The sequence below is a fragment of the Piliocolobus tephrosceles genome, chromosome 18 (genome assembly GCF_002776525.5).
Source record: "Piliocolobus tephrosceles isolate RC106 chromosome 18, ASM277652v3, whole genome shotgun sequence".
Taxonomy (NCBI): Eukaryota; Metazoa; Chordata; class Mammalia; order Primates; family Cercopithecidae; genus Piliocolobus; species Piliocolobus tephrosceles.
In genome coordinates this window covers 61,669,836-61,688,465 of record NC_045451.1, presented here as the reverse complement: position 1 = coordinate 61,688,465, position 18,630 = coordinate 61,669,836, and the positions used below count along the sequence as shown (strand labels likewise).

Here is an 18,630-nt window from a genome sequence, read left to right as displayed (position 1 = left end):
CTGGCTTGGCCTCCCAAAGTGCTGGGATTACAGGTGTGAGCCACCGCGCCCAGCCCAACAAATTTTTTTTAAATACAGTATGTATCAGCTGCGCGCTGGCACATGCCTGTAATCCCAGCACTTTGGGAGGCCAAAGCAGGAGGATCACCTGAGGTCAGGAGTTCGAGACCAGCCTGATCAATATGGTGAAACCCATCTCTATTAAAAATACAAAAATTAGCCGGGCTTGGTGGTGGGTGCCTGTAGTCCCAGCTACTCTGGAGGCTGAAGCAAGAGAATTGCTTGAACCCTGGAGGTACAGGTTGCAGTGAGCCGAGATTGTGCCACTGTACTCCTTCAACCTGGGCAACAGAGCGAGACTCTGTCTCAAAAAAAAAAAAAGTATATCACAGTGTTTTAAAAAGCATAATTTTGGCTATCTTTTCTATCAATATGTTCATATACAGTCAGTTCTCATTATTTGTGCTAGTTGTGTTCTATAAGATGATCATGAACACTAACTAATCAAAGACTGAACCATTCCTCCTAGAGCGAATACAGGGTTAGGTTCCTATGAGCTTTTTTAAAGAAATCATACAACCTTGTTATGTGTGTGTTTTTGTTCAAAGATGCCTTATATATATTAAAATGTAAATGGATGAAGTCCTTCAGAACATGCAGGTATATTTGACTTTATGGTAGAGATATGGTCCTTGGAGTTTGACCATATAAAAACTTGATGTGCAGCAAATCCTATTTTCCCATACATTCTTATTCAAGTGGCTCTTAGTTTCCTGTTTCCAAGTGGAAACAATAGCAGTTTCTAAATAATGCAGAAATTGATATTATCAATTTTATTGCCACCCTGAACTGATAACGGTATTAATTTTGGTAAGCAGGTGAATTCATAAATACGGAATTGAAAATAATGAGGAGCAACTCTGTGTGTGTGTGTGTGTGTGTGTGTGTATGGACTTATTAATGATGATGTTTATAGTAATGAATGTTGCAAAGTACCTTCTAGGCTAACCACAACAATGGGCAAAAATTCTATTTTAGGTTTCCTTAGCTCTCTTGCCAGTGTCCCTCAAACTGAACACTCTTATGTCACACTCCCCTTCCTCCTACTCTAGGGAGGGGGAAAAAGGGAAAAAGTCTCCATGTTTGATATTGTGACAAAGAAGGAAGTCACCCCCCCCCCCCCACCTCCACCCCATCTTCTATCTTTGAGTTCTGGTGATTTGAGTAATTTCTATGTGGAGACCAGCTTCCTGCCAAATTGTCGTTTAGAGGTTATTTGAAGAGCAATTGCATCTTAAGGTTTCTTAGTTTATTTTGTGTTGCTACAACAATACCACAGATTTGGTAATTTATAAAGAAGAGAAACTTCTCATAGTTCTGGAGGCTGGGAGGTCCAATACCAAAGTGCTGACATCTGGCAAGGGCCTCCTCCTTGCTGCGTTATCCCATGGTGGAAGGTGAGAGGCTGAGAGAGGGTTAGAGTGAGGGAGAGAGAGAAACTCACTTAAAAAAGACAGAGTCACTTTTTTGCCCAGGCTGGAGTGCAGTGGCACCATCCTGGCTCACTACAGCCTGGAACTCTTGGCCTCACGTATTCCTCCCTACTTCAGCCTCCCAAGTAGCTGGGACTACAGGTGCTCACCAGTGCCTGGCTTTTTTTTTTTTTTCTTTTCCTTTTATAGAGACAAGGTCTCACTGGGCTTAGGCTGGTCTCGACGAACTCGCTTTTATGACAAACCCACTCCCATGATAGTGACATTAACCGATTCAGAGGCGCACAGTCCTCATAACCTATTTACATCTTAAAGATCCCACCTCTCAACACTGTTGCATTGTGGATTAAGCTTCCAGCATGTGAACTTTGGGGGATATTCAAACCATAGCGTAGAGTATCATCTGAACAGGCTGGATGTAATGCCAGCCACAGCTCTACTACCAGGATTCAGACCTTTTAAAGTGCTTTTCTCTCCTTCCAGCTACTTAGAACAAGCCCAGCTTTACTTGTTCCTCTTTCTCCCCCTAACACTCAGTGTTATACTTCAGAAGCTTGGTAAGGGAAGGGGAAGGTGGTATCTCTTATTGGCTTGTTTCCTTTTAAGACTTGTTTAGATGGATGAGTTAACTCCGTTGACTCAGTCACTTGGTTTTTAATAATTTCCACCAGCGTCCAACATTTTGGCTTCCCTGGGCCACATTGGAAGAAGAATTGTCTTGGGCCACACATAAAATACAATAATACTAATGATAGCTGATGAGGTTAAAAAAAAAAAAAGGTCTGTGCATAGCTTTTGTGATATCCACCACCACAGATAAGCAAAATAGTCCTCACATTCAAAGGGTTGGACACCCGTGATCCTCCTAATTGAAGTTATGTTGCTTAGTATGGAAGCATACTGACTCTCTGAACCCTAATAGATGAGCATGATTTTTGTAGTATACTGATTGTAAACATGGGTACTGTGGTAGGCAGTATCTTGGCTCCCCAGAGATGTCCATGCTCTGTGAATTCTGGGAACCTTTGAATATGTTAGGTTACATGGTAAAGAGGAGTTACAGTTGCAGGTAGAGTTAAAGTCCCTGATCAACTGATTTTAAAATAGGGATTTTATCCTGGCTTATCCAGGTAGGCACAATAGAGAGTAAGAGTGGTTTTTAGGAGTGGAAGAGAAAAACAGGAAAGTCAAAGAAATATAACAACAAAGCAAAGTCAGAAAGAGACAACATTCCAGGGCTTAAAGGTGGAAGGAGTCTGTGAGCCAAGGAATGTGGGCAGCCCCCACAAGCTAGAAAGGGCAAGAACTGATTTTCTCTTTGAATTTCCAGAAGGAAATGCAGCCCTGCTGACACCTTGATTTTAGCCTAGTGACACTGGTGCCAGACTTCTGAACTGTAAGACATATACGTTTATATTGTTTTAAGCCACTAAATTAGTGGTAATTTGTTGTAGCAGCAATAATTAATGGACACTGAGCCGAAATGTTCTGAGTTCATTCTCAGCTTCTGGCTCTGTCACTTACTGGTTTTGTGACATAGAATCAAAACCTATTTAACCTCTCCGGCCTCAGTTTCTTCTTCTGTAAAACAGGGATAATAACACATATCTTCAGTGGTTATTGCCTGGATTAAATCAGTTAGTGCATCCAATGTACACACTTATATACATCTTTATTATTTATATTTTAATATAAGCATATAGAAAACTTGTAATGAAAACAAAATAATTGAATTATTCATCTTAATTTTTCTTAAAACATAAGAATAAGTTAGACATGTTATTTAGTAATTGTCCCATGGACATTTAAAATTACCAGAAAAGTTGGGCCGTGTATTTTTTTTTTTTTTTGAGGCGGAGTCTCCTCTGTTGCCCAGGCTGGAGTGCAGTGGCCGGATCTCGGCTCACTGCAAGCTCTGCCTCCCAAGTTTACGCCATTCTCCTTCCTCAGCCTTCTGTGTAGCTGGGACTGCAGGCGCCCGCCACCTCGCCTGGCTAGTTTTTTGTATTTTTTTAGTAGAGACGGGGTTTCACCGTGTTCGCCAGGATGGTCTCGATCTCCTGACCTCGTGATCCACCCGTCTCAGCCTCCCAAAGTGCTGGGATTACAGGCTTGAGCCACCGCGCCCGGCCGACAACATGTGTCTTAAAATGAATATTTTTTTGCCAGTATGAAGTTTGGGAAAATTCCATCAGTATTATGCCTGTTTTGTTTAATATAAGGAAAAGGATTTTTCTAATTATTCCGAAAAGAAAGAAACTGTTAGTGTTTATTGTATGTTACAAATATTAATAACATGAAAAATTAATGAAGTAGGTGTGTTGGTTCATGCCTGTAATCCCAGCACATTGGGAGGCCAAGGTGGGTGGATCACCTGATGTCAGGCATACAAGACCAGCCTGGCCAACATGGTGAAACCCATTTCTGCTAAAAATACAAAAATTAGCTGGCCATGGTGACAGGCGCCTGTAATCCCAGCTGCTTGGGTGGCTGAAGCAGGAGAATTGCTTGAACCTGGGATGCAAGGTTGCAGTGAGCTGAGATCGCACCATTGCACTCCAGCCTGGGCAACAAGAGTGAAACTCTGTCTCAAAAAAAGAAAGAAAGAAAAATCGATGATATATGTAGAAGCTTAGAAAAATCTGTTGTGGGTAGGAAATGGGAAGCAGATATGCTACGAGCTTACATACTTCTCCCTTTTTTTCTCCTGGTTTTTCCAATTCAACTCAATTGAGCTTTCAGATTCAATTTTGTTATAACATTGCGTTCATATTAATTTCTTGAGAGCTATAGGTTATATGATTGTTTTTCGTGTGTGTGTGTTTCCCTACTTTACTAAGAAGAGTTTTCAGTTTGGAACAAGGTTTCAGGAAGACATTTAGGGTGTACTAGTTCCAATTTTTAAATGTATATTTGAGATATTTTCTCAACTTTCTCTTTGGGTGTTTAGCTAAAATATGCGGTATAATGTTTTATTTATTTATTTATTTATTTATTTATTTTTAAGAGATGGGGTCTAACTATTTTGCCCAGGCAGACTCAAATTCATGGGCTCAAGTGATCCTCTGCCTTGGCTTCCTGAGTACCTGGGACTTACAGACATGTGCCACCAAACATAGTGACTATATAATTTTTAAAAGTATTGTTAGGATATCTTTACATACTTTTCTTAAAAAAAAAAAAGTTAACCTTTGTAGTCTGTTTTGCAGCATTAGCTATTGAGATCAGAAATTCAGAAAGTTAGCCGAGCATGATGGTTCACACCTGTAATCCCAGCTCTTTGGGAGGCCGAGACAGGTGGATCACTTGAGGTGAGGAGTTCGAGACCAGCCTGGCTAACATGGCAAAACCCTGTCTCTACTAAAAATACAAAAATTAGCCGGGCGTGGTGGTGCACGCCAGTAATCCCTGTTACTCCAGAGCCTGAGGCACAAGAATCACTCGAACCTGGGAGGCGGAGGTTGCAGTGAGCCAATATCATGCCGCTGCACTCCAACCTGGGTGACAGAACGAGACTCTGTCTCAAAATTCAGAAAGTTAAAATTAAAAAGAAAAAATAATCCTTTTTACATGTATTATATTGATGTCACACATTTCCCATTCATATAAGATTTAAAATCATAGATGTGTTAACTTTAAATTTGTGACTAATTAATAATATATTTTTATTATAGCTAATTCACTTAAGTAAAACAATTCTCTTGAAATGTTAATAGCTTTTACTGAGTAGATGGAGTAGTGAGCCCTAAGGGTTTTGATTGCCCAGACTCTCTCATTTTCTGGGACCTTTCCCATCATCTCATGGTTCAGGTGGGATCTGCCATGTTCCATTGGTGATCCTGCCTCTTGGTTAGTGAGGGCTGACCCAGAGGGAGGCAGCTGATCCAAGCTGTGCCAGGGTCCTTTAGGAATCTGGAATTGATATTTATGGTTCATCAGCCTAGCTGTAAAATGAAAATCATAACTCTGGAACTATTGCCAGCCATGTTTTACCTTATGAAGAGCTGAAAAGGCCATTGTGCCACAGGAGAGAAGAATGAAGCACGTGAGCATAGTAGCAAAGATGAAAGATGGAAAGAGACTTAAGATAAAACACATGGAGTGGGTGACGGAGAGATGGGAGTGGGGTGGAGAGAGACCAGGTAGTTGGGGAGGGAGGGGAGAGAAAATGGGGAAGCAAGGGAAGGGATGGAAAGACCAGGAGAAACAGAGAAGAAACAAACTAAATTTCCACAACATGGGTTGTTGGTTCTAGTTTCTCTTATGACCCTGAATTCCATGAGGCACTCCTATAACTTATTTTTTAAAAATCCCCTTTTTGCTTAAGCTACCTCTAGTCAGATTCTGTCCTTGAAGCCATAAGTTTTAACCAAGGCAAACACTGCTGTCTTTCAGGTATGTGCTGTGATTGCTTTGCGTATGATATCAGTTAATTCTTACAACCTTGCAAGATAGGTATTATTCCTCCAAAAAAAAAAAAAAAAAAAGAAATTCAAGCTTAGGAAAGATAAAGTAATTTGATCAAGGATCACCATAGCTAATAAGTGACAGAACCAGAATTGAAATGTATGTCTAACTCCAAAGTCAGTTTGTATTCATGATCTGTAAAAATATTTATTGAGCATCAGCTATGGATCAACACTAGGCTAAGCTACAAGAGAGTAAATTTTATTGTCTCAAAAAGTTTGCAGTTCAGAGAAGGGTAGAGATAAACAGGCAGTGACAATTCAGTGTCATAAATGGTATGGGGGCAGGAATAAAATATACTATGCGAGCACATGGGAGATCAAGGAAGATTCCTTGAACGTTTAAGCTAAGACCTGAAGGTTGAGTAGTCACAAGCCAAGCATAAGGAAAGAGGGAGGTTGTGCCAAGCATTTATGAAAATAGTATGGTACATTTGAGGATCTAAAAGAAATTTTTGAGAGCCAATAGAGGTAAGATAAGGAAATCATACAAGGCCCTCTTTTTTTTTTTTTTCTTGAGTTGGAGTTTCACTCTTGTCCCCCAGGCTGCAGTGCAATGGTGCAGTCTTGACTCACTGCAACCTCCATCTCCCAGGTTCAAGCAATTCTCCTCCCTCAGCCTCCTGAGTAGCTGGGATTATAGGTGCCTGCCACCATGCCCGGTTAATTGTATTTTTAGTAGAGACGGGGTTTCACTGCGTTGGTCAGGCTGATCTCAAACTCCTGACCTCAGGTGATCCACCCACCTCGGGCCCCAAAGTGCTGGGATTAAAGGCGTAAGCCACCGTGCCTGGCCAAGGTCTTCTGTTTTACGTTAAGGAGTTTTGACTTTATATTGGGAAAAAGAGGGGACTGGACCATCAAAGGCTCATAATTAGACTTTGTTTTCTAGAGAACACAAACATTTTTCACATTACAGCCAGGAAGGATTGGAGACCTAACACTGTAGAAGGATGAAAGTCAGTTGAGGAGGCTTTTGCAGTAATCCAGTCAAGGGAAGTAGTAATTAGTTGGGGGAGAAATGGAAGAATTCTACAGATTACAGAGCAGTATGGTCAGGTCCTGATGACCAGTTGGCCATATGGGGCACAGGAAGGTGTCTTAGTCCATTTTCAGAATACTTGAAACTGGCTAATTTATAAAGAAAAGGAATTTATTTCTTACAGATCTGGAGGCGGAGAAGTCCAAGGTCAAGGGGTGGCATCTGGGAAGGCTTTCTTGCTGGTAGGACTCTTGTCTACAGAATCCTTAGGTGATGCAGGGTATCAGATGGTGAGGGGGCTGAACGTGCTATTGTGCTAAGCTCAGATCTCTCTTCCTCTTACAAAGCCACCAGTTATACTCCCATGATGACCTGTGAATCTGTTTATCCTTTATTAATCCATACATGGATTAATTTATTAATAAGGGCAGAGCCCTCATTATCCAATCATCTTTTCAATACTGCCACACTGGAGATTAAGTTTGTGTTTTTGTTTTTGTTTTGGAGACAAAGTCTCATTCTGTCGCCCAAGCTGGCGTGCAGAATGCAGTGGCACGATCTTGGCTAACTGTGACTCCCACCTCCCTGGTTCAAGCAATTCTCCTGCCTCAGCCTCCCAAGTAGCAGGTGTGTGCCTCAACGCCTGGCTAATTTTTGCATTTTTAGTAGACACGAGCTTTCATCATGTTGGCCAGGCTGGTTTCAAACTCCTGACCTCAGGTAATCTACCCTCCTCAGCCTCCCAAAATGCTGGGATTATAGGCGTGAGCCACCGCACTCAGCCTCTTTAGTCTTTCTTAAAGAGATTTAAGAAAAAAAAAAAAAAAGACTACATACATTGTTATAGAAACAAGTGAATGGTGTTTTTTTTGTTGTTGTTTTGTTTTTTTTTTTGAGACGGAGTCTCGCTCTGTTGCCCAGGCTGGAGTTCAGTGGCCGGTTCTCAGCTCACTGCAAGCTCTGCTTCCCGGGTTTACGCCAGTGAGTGGTGTTTTTAAAGTTTAAAACCCCAGTTAAAGAAGAGTACATGCAGTACCTGAGGAGCATTTAATTGACATAAGGACTTGAAAGTGGTATCTAATTATTTACTGTAATTTGCTGGTCACAAATCTTGACAAAAGACTGAAAGTAAGGTGTGAAAATCTGAGAGAATAAAGATTCTTGAGACAGGTGTATGGTCAGCTTATTTTTTGAGTTGACTGGATTTGTAGAGGGAATGATGCATAATAGTATTTGACAGGTGCCTTTCTACCAACAAACTGACTTTAATAATTGTCTGAGGTGGCTGAAGGTAATTAACTGTTAACCTGGGATCTTCAGAATTCAGATCTGTTCTATGTTGAATTTAATACATTTTTTTTTTTAATCTTGAGGCTTTAATTTGTTAGTTATTTTTGTTACTATAATCTACAACAGACAAAAATTATTCTCTACATTTCTTTTTTTTTTTTTTTTGAGACAGGGTCTCACTCTGTCGCCCAAGCTGGAGTGCAGTGGTGTGATCGTAGCTAACTGCAGCCTTGACCTCCCAGGCTTGAGCTGTCCTCCCACCTCAGCCTTCTGAGTAGCCGGGACTACAGGTGTGTACCATGATGCCCGGCAAATTTTAAAATGTTTTTGTCGGGGATGGGGGTCTCCTTTTGTTGCCCAGGCTGGTCCTGAACTCCTGGACTCAGGTGATTCTCCCACCTCAGCCTCCCAAACTGCTGGGATCAGCCACTGCACCCAACCATACAATTCTTTACATATTTATTACATCAGACTCTTCTCATGGCTGATCCTATATCAGACTTCAGTAAGGAAACCATGAAGTTCCAGGAATTTAGGAGTTGGGTTACTTTTCTTTAAGGTCAATTGTTTGTATATCTAAAGGGCAGAAAAAGAAAAAAAAAAGGTAAAAAATTGGTATCATTACCGACCCCTGCAAGATCAGTTTTCCATTGTTCACATTTCTTGTCTCCTTTGACTCTTGGAAAATGAAGTTCTTTGTTTGCTTTTACAAGACAAAGTGCACGCCCTTTAGTAATCTGCTGCTTCCTTCTCTCTGCCTATGTTTTCTCTTTTGCGGTCCTGCCTGTCCTTTGTGCTTTATGCTTAAGAGAGGGGATTTAAAAATGAAAGAGAAAAGTCATAGACTAGTTTATGGCCTGTAGAACACCGTGACCTATGGAAATTGTTCATGTTTTATGAAGTTAAGTCTCTAAATTAATTTTTCTAGGATTTCTTAAAGGTTTAAAACTTGTATGTAAATTCGAGCCATCTGGGCAAAATGCCATACTAGAGCTATTCCTCCCAAACTAGATAGAGCATGTAATGTCACAATTAGTTAGCTTATTAGAGTTAGTTTATAGAAATAATGTACATTTAATTTTTTAAGAGGCTCAGAAACGTGTTAAATCATTTGAGAGTTTTTAGTCACTGTTACTCATAATAAGGCAACGTTGTCATGCTGAGAGGCAGGGTGCTGTTTCCAAAGTTAGTAGATTTTTGCCATAGGTTGAGCAGTGGGTTTGGCTGTAAATAACGTTACCATGTTTGTTACATTTTCTAAAGGGCTAATATTTAATAACTTATCAATGAACAAAGAATGTTATACACAAGGCTTCCCTAAACATTGTATGGATTGTAGAAATAATGCAGTATAGAAGTCAGAAGACCTGGTTCCCTAGTTTTGCCTGCTTTTAGCCCCCTGTCCTTGAGCAAGGCATGGAATAACCTCCATTTCAGTTTCTTCAAATGTAAAATGTAGAGATTATGCCTGCTTGTCATGGTAACATATTGGGATTATTTTGGGATCAAATTAAATAATAACAAAGAGCTTTGAAGACATAAAGCACTGTCAAAGTGTAAAATTTTATTAAAGCAGAATACTTTAATAGTGTAACACTGTACAACATGTGTGTGTACAACATAATAATGTGTTAACTGTTAATGATTGAACCAGATACATTATAAACTTATTTCAAATTTGTTATAGCTTTACTAAACATGCTGCTATAAGTACGTTCTGATATAGGTAATTCTTTTTTTTTAATTTTTTTTTTTTTTTGGAGCCAGAGTGTCGCTCTGTTGTCCAGGCTAGAGTGTAATGGCGTGATCTCAGCTTGTTGCAACCTCCGCCTCTTGGGTTAGAGCGATGCTCCTGCCTCAGCCTCTCAAGTAGCTGGGATTACAGGCACACACCACCATGCCTGGCTAATTTTTGTATTTTTAGTAGAGACAGGGTTTCACCATGTTGGCCTGGCTGGTCTTGAACTCCTGACCTCAAGTGATCCGCCCACCTCAGCCTCCCAAAGTGTTGAGATGACACCCATGAGCCAAGGCGCCAGCCTGATACAGGTAATTCTGATAGATGACCACCTAACATAAAGTTGAGAATTTTTCATATGACATATGGAGTTGATAAGTTATGAAATAGTTGGAAAATCTACAAGTATTTCTAAAATTTTTGTTAGGCTTGGCTTTTTGGAGGAGGGAGGAATATAAATGTCAGGCAGGTTGTTGGATAGAATTAATCAAGTTACAATTCAGTGATTTATTTTTTTAACAAAATTAAATGAATGTCCTTATGTACATATATAAAGCAATTAGTGCTAAATAGAAGGAAATATAAGATCCTTGAGTCATAGGCTCTGTTCCCTGTTGTTGTTTTGGCCTCCTTCCCTTATTCTTCACCAGCACCAGACTACTTACGACTTAAAACCCCACTTTGTTCCCTCTTGTTTATGAGCCTTTGCACATCCTGCTGCCTCTGCTTCAAAGATATTTTCTACAGCAAAAGAACGAAAATAAATTAATAATTGCTTCCTGATTTTTGTGGTTAGTGTCTGATTGACCTTTTTGTTTTTCATAACCACAAATACGTGTTTTGGAAGATGAGATGATAGGGAAAGCATATTAGAAAAGTAAGTTGGGGAAGTTAACCTGGAATGCCTGGTTAAGGGTTGAGGTTTTATTTTGTAGGTTGTAAGAAGCCATTGACAGATGTATCCAAGAGAGTGTTACAGATAGAGTTCTACTTTATAAAGATTTTTGGGCAGTCAACGTTTTAGAACCTCCTTGTGTTGGATTGGAGGTGAGGAATCACCATATGTTGTCAGATTATGAGGCAGAATTGTAGAAATGGGTATGATTAGGATCTGAAAACAGGCATTCATTCATGTACAAAAAATGCTTTTTATGTTTCAGGCTGTCTTCTGGGTTGTGGGGATACAGGAGTAAATGTACTAAATCCTACTCCTCCAATATACAGAAAATTAAAGAATGCCTTACAAGTCAGTAAGAAAAGAGCAGACAACCCTATAGAACAATGGATAAGTGTCTTGAACAGACCTTTCATAAAAGATAATGGCCAGTAAACATGTGTAAAGGTACCACTTCATTAGTAATTATGAACGTAAAATTAAAATCACAATGAGAGACTCCTACACACCCACCAGAACAGATACATTTTAAAAGATGATTGGCCAGGCATAGTGGCATGAGCCTGTAATCCAAGCTACATGGGAGGCTGAGGCACGAGAATCACTTGAACCCCAAAGACAGAGGTTGCAGTGAGCCAACATTGCATCACTGCGCTCCAGCCTGGGCGACAGAGGGAGACTCACATCTCAAAAAAAAGGGATCAAATATAGCAAGTATTGATGATGTAAAGCAATGGTAGCTCTCATGCTCGCTGGTGAGGGTATAAACTGCTATAGCTCCTCTGGAAAACTGTTTAGCAGTGCAAACACTTTGACCCAGCAATCTATTGCATGGTTATGTCCAGTGGAATATGCATACATGTATACCAAGGAGGGCTCAGGAATGTTCATTGTTGTCATTATTACAATAGCAAAAAAAAACTGGAAACAATTAATATCCCTTACCTATGGTATATTCATATAAAGGAATGCTACACTGCAGTGAAAACAGTGTACAGCTATTCCTGATAATACAGATGAGTCTCACAAGCATCGTTAAGTGAAAGAAGTCAAACACAAAAGAAGGCATTATATATGATTCCATTTTATTTTTATTTATTTGAGGCAAGGTCTCACTCTGTCACCCAGGCTGGAGTACAGTGGCACAATCACGGCTCATTGTAGCCTCCATCTCCCAGGTTCAAGCGATCCTCCAACCTCAGCCTCCCAAGTGTCTGGGACTACAGGTGTATGCCACCATGCTCAGATAATTTTTTTTACTTTCTGTAGAGATGAGGTCTCATTATGTTGCTCAGGCTGGTCTCAAACTCCTGGGCTCACACAGTCCTCCTGCTTTGGCTTTCCAAAGTGTTGGTATTACAAGTGTGAGCCACTATGCCCAGCCATCATTCCCAAAGTGTTGGTATTACAAGAGTGAGCCACTACGCCCGGGCGTGATTCCATTTATAAGAAACCTTACAAGCAGGCAAAACTTAAACTGTAATGTTAGAATTGAAGATAGTGGTTAAGAGGCACTATGCAGGGTTAATAGCATGAGATGGGCTTCTTAGGTGCTGACAGGGTGTCTTGGTCTGGGTGGTGAGTACATTGGTGTTGAGTTTATGTAATTCATTCACCTGTACATTTATGTGTATTTTTCTTTGTGCTATATTTCAATAATTTTTTTTTTTTTTGCCCATCTTTACATGATGTGGAAGAGAGCCATCATTATCAGAATGATCGCTGTTGTAGCGAACATTCGTGCTTCAAATACCTGGCACTGTGTTAGGTGTTATATATGTGTGTGTGTGTATATACACTCATATATATATACTCGTGTATATATACACATACTCATTTAATCTTCACAACTCTATGAGGTTTACTTTTATTATTTGCATTTTACAGATAAGGAAACTGGGACACAGAAAGGTTGAGTAACTTGCTGAAGCCCACCCAGCTAGTAAGTGACGGACTCAGACTTTGCACCTAGACGTTCTGTCTCTGACGTCTGTGCTCTTAACTGTTCTGCCATACATACAATAAGCTGGAAGTTTTGTATGCTTGGTCTGTTTGAAGGAGAGCAAGAAGGCCAGTGTAGCAGAAGTGAGGCAAGTTGGGGCACAGTAGTAGGAGTTGAAGACTACATAGTAGGTTATTGGAACTTGAAGGCCGTGGGAGGAACGTTCGCTTTAACTCTAAGTGCAGTTGGAAGTCTTTGGGTGGATTATGGCAGAGGAGTGATGTTAAATGATTTATTTTTTAATCATTTATATTTTAAAAGGAAAACTACTGTGAGACAAGCCTGTAAACGGTGGAATGGCAGAAACTGGGAGACCAGTTAGGCTATTAGAATAATTCAGTATTGTTGAATTAGTCAAAGATGATGTGACTTAGACCAGGGTGGCAGTAGGAGGTGGAGAGAAGTTTTCAGATACTGAATATATTTTGAGAATAGGGCCAGGAGAGTTACTGAGGAATTTAAGGGTGTGAAATAGATAATAAGGATGATTTTAGAGTTTTGGCCTGAACAACTAGAAGAATGGCATTAACATTTATCAAGATGGGGAAGATTTTGCAAGAGGAGTTGGTTTGGGGAGGAAGATTAGGATTCTTGGAAATGTTAAATTTGAAATCGTTTTAGACGTCCAAGTGAAGATATTGCGTAGACAGTTAAAGTGAGTTCAAGTGAGAAGTCCAGAGGTCCATAAAGATATAAATTTGATAATCATCAGTTTGCAGGTGGTATTTAAAGATATGAGACTGGGTGATATCTCCAAAGGAATGAATGTAAATAGAGAAGTCCTTTCTGCAGCAGTCTAGTATGTAGATGTCAGGGAGATGAGGAACAATCAGCACAGGAGACTGAGAAGGAGCAACCAGTAAGGTGGGGGAAACCAAGAGGGTGATGTCTTAGAAAGCAGATGGGAGGGCCAAGCTCAGTGGCTCACGCCTGTAATCCCAGCATATTGGGAGGCCAAGGCGGGTGGATCACAAGGTCAGGAGTCAAGACCAGCCTGGCCAAGATGGTGAACCCTGTCTTTACTAAAAAATACAAAAATTAGCTGGGCGCGATGGCGGGCGCCTGTAATTCCAGCTACTCGGGAGGCTGAGGCAGGAGAATTGCTCAAACCCAGGAGGCAGAGGTTGCAGTGAGCCGAGATTGCACCACTGCACTCTAGCCTGGGCAACAGAGCAAGACTGCGTCTCAAAAAAAAAAAAAAAAAGCAAGCAAGCAGGTGGGAAAAGTGTTTTAAGGAAGAGACAGAACCTCAGTTTTTTTCTTATTTTTTATTTTATTATTATTAGTCAGCATTGGATCAGATTGTATTTTAAGTGAATGTGAGAAACATAGGAAAGTTGGAACGAAGTTTGCTAGAAGTGGGATATATGGAAAGAAAAGAAGCAGGAAAGTTATTATACAATGGACAGGATTATGAAAGTCTGGAGGTTTTAAAAGAGAAGAGAATGCCTGACCATCTTAAATACCTGGTAGCATTTCTTAGTGTCTGTCTTTCCTCACTGTCTTACTAACCTTTTAATTTATACAGGATTTTGAATCAAAAGATGAGTGTCATGATTCAAGTTTTTGAATACAGTGATTTACCTTCTTTTAGAGAGTGACAAGACAGCCATAAAAGAAATAGGAAAGGGGCCATTTTACTTCTCTGCTCCTGAGAACTTGCCCCCTCAGCAAAGCTGTTTTAGTTCCACTCTGCCTTCTCTTGCCCATTATCCAGGAAAATGAAAGTAGTTCAGGTATGAGGAGGGAACAAAGTAAAGCTGTCTGGACTGACCTGACTCCTCCCCCTGGTAATGGCAGGTGACTTAGTAGAGTTGGATCAACATTAATCATTAATATTCCAGATTTATGACTTCATCTCCATTAAATAAAAATGTAATGTGGAAATGTGTTTAAATTTGAAAAGTTTTTACTTTTAGTGCATATTGCTAAAACGTGTATTTCTACTAGCTATTAAAGAAGGATCAATCTAAGAGACCTTATGTTAAGAAGAGATTGTGCCAAAGAGGCCAGTCATCATAGAACCTTCTAGTCCACAGCCTTTTAAGGAAACCATAGGACCAGTCTGTAGCCAAACCATAACTGCTCAGGTTAGTGCAGTTAGATAGCAGTTTATATTACTTTGCTTTTACTCTTGACCATGCAAATGCAAACTCAGAAATAGGCAATTGAAGTGCTGTGGAAGATTGAGGGAACCTGGAGCAGACCACAAATGAATAAAAATTATAAGTAAGTAGAAGTTATGAGGTAGAGAATCGGTACCATCAGTAGAGAGTAAGGTAGTTAGTCAGAAACATCAGAAGTACAGAAATAGAGATGCTGGCCAGGCACGGTGGCTCATACCTGTATTCCCAGCACTTTGAGAGGCCGAGGCAGGTGGATCACCTGAGGTCAGGAGTTCGAGACAGTCTGACCAACATGGTGAAACCCCGTCTCTACTAAAAGTATAAAATTAGCTGGGCATGGTGTTGTGTGCCTGTAATCCCAGTTACTCAGGAGGCTGAGGCAGGAGAATTGCTTGAACTCAAGAGGCGGAGGTTGCAGTGAGCCGAGATCGCACCATTGCACTCCAGCCTGGGTGACAAGAGTGAAACTCCATCTCAAAAAAAAAAGGAAAGGAAAAAAGAAATAGAGATGCTTAATCCACATTATGGTAGGGAAGCAATAAGTTCTAGAAAACAAAGCAATGTTTACCTAGTATCAAGACTTGAATTCAAACTTGAACGTGCAGGCCAGGTGCAGTGGCTCATGCCTATAATCCCAGCACTTTGGGATGCTAAAGCAGGTGGATCACTTGAGATTGGGAGTTTGAGACCAGCCTGACCAACATGGAGAAACGCTGTCTCTACTGAAAATACGAAATTAGCCTGGTCTGGTTGGTGCATGCCTGTAATCCCAGCTACTCAGGAGGCTGAGGCAGGAGAGTCGCTTGAACCCAGGAGGCGGAGGTTGCCGTGAGCCGAGATCACGGCATTGCATGCCAGCCTGGGCAACAAGAGTGAAACTGTGTCCAAAAAAAAAAAAAAACTGAACAAGCTTTTGTGGTGTATGATCAGACTGTCTTGTAATTTCTGATTTTTATGTGAAATTCTTGCCTTTTCCTTATTACCATTTTTATCTTTACAATGAAATCCCTTCTTCAGTCGAAAAGAGCCCAACATTAAGCTGAGTATAAATGTTTAGACTTACCAAGCAGATACATAAGGAAATACTTTTTAACATTTTTTTCTTCTAGGCCAGGTGTGGTAGCTCACACCCATAATCCCAGGGTAGGCCAAAGTGTGAGGAACCCTGTGCCCAGCCTGGGCAACATGACAAAGTCCTATCTCTACAAAAATATACAAAAGTTAGCCAGGCGTCGTGGCTTGCGCCTGTGGTCCCAGCTACTAGAGCGGCTGAGGTGGGGGGATAGCTTGAGCCCGGGAGGTCTAGGCTTCAGTGAGCCATGATCGCGCCACTGCATTCCAGCCTGTGTGACAAAGTGAAACCCCGTCGCAAAAAAAAATTTTCTTTCTTGAAATACAAAAGAAAAATGCCACAGAGTAATTTAACAGATGACAATAAAACACTTAAAATGTTAATTTATTTGAAGGTGATTTTTAAGGAATATTTTATCTGTTATAATAAAAAGTTAAGCACAAGTTCATTTACGAAATAATATCCTCTGCACTCATGATTTTTTTTTTTTTTTAAGCAAAGTTTTGCTCTTGTTGCCCAGGCTCCAGTATAGTGGTGCAATCTTGGCTCACTGCAGCCTCCGCCTCCTGGGTTCAAGTGATTCTTATGCCTCAGCTTCTCGACTAGCTGGGATTATAGGCATGCACCACCATGCCCAGCTTATTTTTGTACTTTTAGTAGAGATGAGGTTTCGCCATGTTGGTCAGGCTGGTCTTGAACTCCTGACCTGAAGTGATCTGCCTGCCTGGGCCTCCCAAAGTGCTGGAATTACAGGCGTGAGCCACCATGCCCAGCCATCACTTGAATGATTATTAACACCAGGGAATGAAATGTTTTTCTAGGTTTTAACTTTTCAGATTTTTTTTTTTTGGAACGGGATATTTCTTCATTGCCCTGAGCAGAGTGCAGTGGTGCCTGCTCTCACTGCCCAATAGTCACTGCCCTCAAGCAGTTCTCCTACCGACCGTTCCAAAGTGTTGGAATTAAAGGCATGAGCCACCACACTGGCAACTTTTCAGAATTTTTAAGTGACCATGATGGAGTTTACCATCTCTCAACCCCCACACCTCCACACACACACACAAACCTTGAAAATCTGGACAAAATAAATGAAACAATGTGTTTTAGACTTTGGAAAACAGCAGTGCAGGACTGTGATCCCTAAAAGAAGGGAAACAAATAAGGTGAGCTCTAAATTCACCCACCCACCCTGGCTTTTTGCCTGGGGCACATTCTAAATTGTAGATCTGAAACAGGGAATCTTGAGCAAAGAACAAGATGAAGAGATAGAGATCAGAATTTATGGAAGCTGAGGCAGCAAGAAGTTGTAGGGCAAAGTTCAGCAGGAAGGACACTTTGTCAAAAAATAATGCTATCCGTAGAAGTCTCTGACTTTTTGCTGAATTCTAGAATGAACATACATGGAGTGAAACTGTAAAGCCAGACAAAGAGCAACCAGATTGATGTGAACTGACAGACATGAGAGGTCACAGAGGGCTGGGAAGCGTTTGAGTTTTTACTGGCTAGAGGGGAAAGTCCTTGTTGATTACTCACATTTAAGGACATAATAATAACAATCTTAAAAACTGTTGAAAAAAAAAAAAGGGCCGGGCGCGGTGGCTCACGCCTGTAATCCCAGCACTTTGGGAGGCCGAGGCAGGCGGATCGGGAGGTCAGGAGATGAAGACCATCCTGGCTAACCTGGTGAAACCCCATCTCTACTAAAAATACAAAAAATAGCTGGGTATGGTGGTGCGTGCCTTTACTCCCAGCTACTTGGGAGGCTGAGGCAGGAGAATCGCTTGAACCCGGGAAGTGGAGGTTGCAGTGAGCCAAGATCACACTACTGCACTCCAACCTGGGCGACAGAGCAAGACTCCGTCCCCCAAAAAAAAAAAAAAAAAAAAAAAACAGGAAGAGAATACTTCGCAATTCATTTTGTGAGGCCAACATCCTGATACCAAAAGTGAACACAGAAATTACAGGAAAATACTACTAAAGAGAAATGTGGTTCTTGACCGTAGACAAAAGTATTTAGCAAAATATTAACTTTCAGGAATATATGAAAGGGTAATATACTATGACCAATTGGGTTTTATCTCAAGAATGCAAAGGTCCCAAAGTTTACTTAACAGTTAATAATCAATTAGTATAATTCACCACATCAATTGAATGAAGGGAAAAAACCTATATGATAATCTAAGTACATGTAGAAAAACTTTTGACAAAATTCAGCACTCATTTATGATAAAAACTGTCAACAAACAAGGGAACTTTAGCCTTACGAAGTTCTGCCATAATACAAAAATCCTACAGCTAATATCATACTTAATAGTGATAGACTAAGTACTTTCCTCCTAAGGTTGAGAACCAAGGCATAGATATTCTCTCATCACTTCTGTTCAACGTTGCACTAGAGGTACTAGTCAGTGAATAAGGTAAGCAGGAAAAAAGACATGTAGGAGAGTAAAGAGTAAGACAGTGTTTATTTGTACACATGATCTTGAATGTAGAAAATAGTGTAGAACCTATAAAAGTGCTAGAAATCATAAGTGAGTTTGGTAGAGTCACAAGAACATAGTATACA

General features: G+C 40.6%; 1 protein-coding gene across 2 annotated transcripts in view; it reads left to right on the top strand.

Annotated features, from left to right (window-relative positions):
- Positions 1–18,630, top strand: part of YES1 (YES proto-oncogene 1, Src family tyrosine kinase) — a 91,345-nt gene that overhangs the window by 28,012 nt on the left and 44,703 nt on the right. The gene's annotated exons all lie outside the window — the stretch shown is intronic.